The 6,000-nt window shown below is 37.2% G+C and overlaps 1 protein-coding gene across 3 annotated transcripts in view; it reads right to left on the bottom strand.

The window, feature by feature from the left end:
• Positions 1–6,000, bottom strand: part of LOC144956111 (uncharacterized) — a 41,135-nt gene that overhangs the window by 11,367 nt on the left and 23,768 nt on the right. The window lies entirely within an intron of this gene.

Below are 6,000 nucleotides of genomic sequence, written 5' to 3'. Positions count from 1 at the left end.
CGGTTGACGCAAAGGTGTGACGTCATATTACAGAGAGGCAAAATCACCCCAACTGACGGTACACAAAACGCAGCAACGCAAACGATATCTGATCTGGCCTTCAGCCTTTGTCTGGATATTCTGTATTTTGTCAAAATAAGCTGACTGACTAAAGCTTTATTTCCCTTGACTGTTTTGAATTCTTGTACCTTAATAATGAAGAAGAGAGCTTCAATTATATTGTTTTATTTGTTTTGTTTTGGGGTTTTTTTTTTTGTTTTTTTTTTGTGTTTTTTTTTGTGGGGGGGGGGGCGTTGTTTTTTTTAATGTACACCACAAAACATGGCAACATAAACGAATTCTGGCCTTCAGTCTTCGTCAGAATATTCTGTATGTAATCAAAATACTTTACTTAGAACCAAAAAATGTGAAAAAAACTTTAATCTTTAACAAATAGCATAAGATTGTTGATGTTTCGGGTTTAACATTTAACAAAACAAATGACTAATCGTGTTAGAAATCTGGAACAAACGAAATGCGGTTAAAAGAGATGGGGAGAAGAAGAAGAAGAATAAGAAGAAGAAGAAGAAGAAGAAGAAGAAGAAGAAGAAGAAGAAGAAGAAGAAGAAGAAGAAGAAGAAGAAGAAGAAGAAGAAGAAGAAGAAGAAGAAGAAGAAGAGAAGAAGAAGAAGAAGAAGAAGAAGAAGAAGAAGAAGAAGAAGAAGAAGAAGAAGAAGAAGAAGAAGAAGAAGAAGAAGAAGAAGAAGAAGAAGAAGAAGAAAAATGATGATGATGATGATGATGATGATGATGATGATGATGATGATGATGAAGATGGATGATGATGATGATGATGATGATGATGATGATGATGATGATGATGATGATGATGATGATGATGATGATAATTGGGGCACAAACCATAGTTTAGTCATTGGAAAAGAGCTCTTTACTCACATTCTCTCACCGTACTCATGTGTAAAATGAGTACCTGGCCGTCAACAGCGTTGTCTCGGTCGAAAAGATAATAATTTAATATCGCCTAACAAGTGTCATTTCTCATTCTACATTATACGTGTTGCTGTTGGTCAGAGGCCCTTTGTAAAGAGCTTTGGGCACGTTTATTGAATATTGCCCTATATAAAAGCTCACGGGTTTTTAAACAGTTTGATCTCTGTTGCATTTTGTTACGAAATTACAGGAGTTGGAGTGTAACGAAATGCTTCCGTGTAGGCGTCAGTTTACGACAGGATGTACGTCGTCGTAGTATTAGTTGTTGTTGTTATTGTAATCCCTCCGGAACAACCCTTCTTTTGTTGATACAGGTCGTATCAGATCATGCACCTATGGCCCGGAAGTTTGAATTAAACTACGTAGTGTGGGTGTTATTGTGAGAAAGGCATCAATCTTGTTTTCTCCGTAAACTTATAAGCAAAGTAGGATCCCTGTATTCTACGGGAGTGACTTTGTTATGGTATGGCTTGATTGATATCTCGTAACTATGGGGCTGACGAATTTATTTATCCTTGATATGAGGATGTCCGGTATCAGGATGGGTTGTTGTTGTCCATGATTATGGAATCTGGGGGAGTTTTAAAGAATTTCAGATGTTTACGAATATGACTAACATCCGTTTGTGTGGGTAGAATTTTGCTTCGTTTGCTTGATTTTTGCCTATAAATGCCAGAGTTTTGAGCAGTTTCTTCAGACCACTCAGCGGAGTCTTTTAGGCTCATTGTCTCAAAAGAGACCAGACAGCGGAGTCTTTTAGGCTCATAGTCTCTAAGCGATAACCACAGCGGAGTCTTTTAGGCTCATTTGTTTAACTCTTGTGTAGAGTTGGATTAAAGTCTTGTGTAGACTTTGTAGTGCTCAAAGTTCGAGCTGAAACACGTTTTGTGTTAACTCTTGTGTAGAGTTTGATTAAAGTCTTGTGTAGACTTAATTTGTGATTTCAATAATCTGTTCGGCTCTGGTGAGATTTTTGAATAATATGTTGTGATTACAATTATGATTGTGTTTTGATATTAATATCATAATATCACTTTAAATTTTGAGTCTCAATTAATTAATCAGATAATGAAATTAATTGTATAATATATTCTTGTTGTAAAGAAAATAAGCTTTTCTTGCTATAAAGCATTATTATTTCATATCTACAAAGTAAAGCAATATTAATCAACATTAATAAATTGATTTGTTAAAGTAAAATAATATTTACTCATTTAAAGTAAACATATTGAGTGAGTTCGAATATAGATATAGTTATATTCGTATGATTATCATATTATAACAAAATCATTTTCTTTCTTTAAAGTGAATGAGCCGTTGGAGGCTGGGCTTTAACAAGCCAACTTTAGGCTATACGCTCATAGCTTGACACTAATAGAAACTGAACATTTGCCTGTTTTATAAGTTACCTGTGAAGAACCATTTGCTTATTTTAATATCAGAACATTGAGAAACAATTGATCTGTTTATGAATACTGTGAAATCAGAACAATTTCAAGAAGAGACAAATTAACAATATTAGAACAACCTTACAGTTTTTGTTGAATATCAAGGACACTCTTTTGGCTTTCTTCTACACGTCTGGATTGTGTTTAGTTAGTTAGTTAATTATTAGTTGCCTGTATGACTGTGATGGTTGCAACCTATCTGTGAGATTGTCTGATGTGGTAGCGGTTTGGTAAAGTATTGATAATTAATTGATTTAATTATATATTTTCATATCGCTTTCATATCATATTCATCATCACACCATCTCCATCAATTTGTCATCCATCCATTTGATTTCATACTTATTACATCTATCATTTCATCTTCATATCTCATAATATCTTTGTTATATTGTAATAAAATATATCTTCATTTAGCTTCAAAACCTTTATCAACGTATTGTGTTTGGTTATTGATCGGTGTCGTAGCTTGAATATAGCACACATAAACAAGGTTGCAAACTGCGCTACATAAGCATACGGTTTACGTGCGCATTTTGTGACATAATTTGGTGTCAGAAGTGGGATTCTTATTGTTGTGCATTCAAGAGACATCGCGACCAAACAATTGTTGAGACAGGTTAGGGAGTTGTTTCAAACTTGAGATAGATACTATCTTTGAGCTTAAAGCAAATTGGTATCCATTTAATGGTTATAAGACTGTCATTATACGCAAGGTGTAATACAAGTTATTCTGGTAATTTTCATTTGTTCGGTTCTAAGTTGTCAGTCATCTGACATAGTGATACGGATCACTGACTTAGCGCGTAAGCGGTACTCGCGCTGTAAAGCCTCCATTTTCCCCCTCTCCCTTTTGTAAGGAACGAAGGTGGTTGTTGGGGTAATTTGATTCCGTGTAGGAATCTGGGTGAAGATTGTGTTGGTCCCGTGTGAGGATCTGTATTAAATCATTTGTTTTGACTCTCTATGCACATATAGTAAGTCAAGGTATTGATTCTGTGTAAGAATCTGGGTGAAGATATTTTGTTGATTCTAAGAGAGAATCTGGGTGAAGATATTTTGTTGATTCTAAGTAAGAATCTGGGTGAAGATATTTTGTTGATTCTAAGAGAGAATCTGGGTGAAGATATTTTGATTCTGAGAAAGAATCTGGGTGAAGATATTTTGTTGATTCTAAGAGAGAATCTGGGTGAAGATATTTTGTTGATTCTAAGTAAGAATCTGGGTGAAGATATTTTGTTGATTCTAAGAGAGAATCTGGGTGAAGATATTTTGATTCTGAGAAAGAATCTGGGTGAAGATATTTTGTTGATTCTGAGAAAGAATCTGGGTGAAGATATTTTGTTGATTCTGAGAAAGAATCTGGGTGAAGATAGTTTTTATGATTCCGTGTGGGGAATCTGGGTGAAGCTATTTTGTTGATTCCGTGTGGGGAATCTGGGTGAAGCTATTTTGTTGATTCCGTGTGGGGAATCTGGGTGAAGCGTTGGTTCCGTGTGAGGACCTGTATTAAATCAGTTGTTTTGACTCTAATATGCGTCTATATTAAGTCAATGTTTTGATTCTGTGTAGGAATCTGGGTGAAGCGTTGGTTCTGTGTTAGGACCTGTAGTAAATTTGTTTTGATTCTATATTTGAGTCTATATATAGATCAATGTTGAATTCCGTGTAGGAATCGGTAATAATTGCCTGTTTTGAATCTGTTTTGGGATCTATATTGACCGCCTTTCGTTAATAAGGTTACTTGTAATACCACTTTATTCTACGTGAAAGTAACATTTACGGCAACAGTGTTGATAAACATATTGAAGTTTGTTTATTTGAATTTGAATTGGTTTGATTAATTGTCTTAGAGATGGATGTGGAAAGATTAATTAAACTTGGAGAAAAATTGGAGTTAAGGGGTGAAGATCTCCGTGCTTGGGTGACAGCCCAGTTACAAGAAGATGAAGAGAGAAAAGAGAAGGAGAGAGAACGTGCCAAAGAAGAGGAGGAGATAAGCAGAACACGAGCTCAAAGACAAGAAGCTCTGATGGAGAAAGAGCTTGAACTGCTTAGGTTAAAGTCGGAGTGTCAGGCTTCCTCCAACAACGACAGTATGACAAGTGACATTCGATCATTTTCTCATGCTCCTACTCTTAAGAGTCCTCGACTTCCATGTTTTGACGAAAACAAGGATCATATGGACAGCTATCTGCTCCGTTTCGAGAGATACGCTAAAGTCAACGGCTGGGAATGCAGGGATTGGGCAATCCAGTTGTCTGCACTTCTCAAAGGGAAAGCACTGGACGTTTACACTCGACTGAGTGATGAAGATGCCATCGATTATGGGGTAGTAAAAGCGGCTTTATTGAGACGTTATAATCTAACGGATGATGGATTCAATGAAAAAATTAGGAAGAGTAGACCGGAACAAGGGGAGCGTTTTAGCCAGTTTGCGACTAGGTTGGAGAGTTATATGGAAAAATGGATTGAGTTGTCGGGGAAAAGGAAGGACTCAGTTGCTGACATTCTGGATATGATATTGAAGGAACAGCTTGTCAGTGTCTGCGGTCGGGATTTGACGATTTTCATAAAAGAAAGACAACCGAAGACAGCAAGGGAAGTAATAGATTTAGGAGAAAAGTACATTGAAGCGCACGGTGTCGCAGGAACATTTTCCAAAAGTGGAGTGGCTCAAGAAAAATCAAAGAACGTCCAAGAAAACAGTCCGCAAAATATCATAAAGGACACTACCCGTATCTCCAACCAAATTGTTTGCCACAACTGTAGACGGCCAGGGCATCTTGCTAGAGATTGTCGGCAAAGGAAACAAACTGATTTCATTGTGGAAGGTAAAGTGTGTCAATACTGCGGTCAAAGGGGGCACCAAATCAAAGATTGCTGGCAGAAGAAGCGGCATGGGGACAAGGGAGCATCTACTGGAAAAGCTCTACAAGTCTCAGCTATCACTAAGGATCATGAACCACCGAAATGCATGACACACGGCAAGGTGGAGTTGAAGTGTGGATGTGTGATGCCGATGTTGTCTGTCGAAGGAAGGGACAACAATGAGCCCGAATAATTGTCGAGATCGATGTGATCTTGAGGCATTTCGTTGATCTAACTAAATGTTGTACCAAATTTAGTCTTAGGGGGGAGATATGTAACGAAATGCTTCCGTGTAGGCGTCAGTTTACGACAGGATGTACGTCGTCGTAGTATTAGTTGTTGTTGTTATTGTAATCCCTCCGGAACAACCCTTCTTTTGTTGATACAGGTCGTATCAGATCATGCACCTATGGCCCGGAAGTTTGAATTAAACTACGTAGTGTGGGTGTTATTGTGAGAAAGGCATCAATCTTGTTTTCTCCGTAAACTTATAAGCAAAGTAGGATCCCTGTATTCTACGGGAGTGACTTTGTTATGGTATGGCTTGATTGATATCTCGTAACTATGGGGCTGACGAATTTATTTATCCTTGATATGAGGATGTCCGGTATCAGGATGGGTTGTTGTTGTCCATGATTATGGAATCTGGGGGAGTTTTAAGGAATTTCAGATGTTTACGGATATGACTAAC

Source organism: Berghia stephanieae, chromosome 10 (genome assembly GCF_034508935.2).
Source record: "Berghia stephanieae isolate SIO BIC M18660-M18661 chromosome 10, UCSD_Bste_1.3, whole genome shotgun sequence".
NCBI classification, from domain to species: Eukaryota; Metazoa; Mollusca; class Gastropoda; order Nudibranchia; family Aeolidiidae; genus Berghia; species Berghia stephanieae.
The sequence above is the reverse complement of the archived record's forward strand: the minus strand, read 5'-3'. Positions and strand labels throughout refer to the sequence as shown.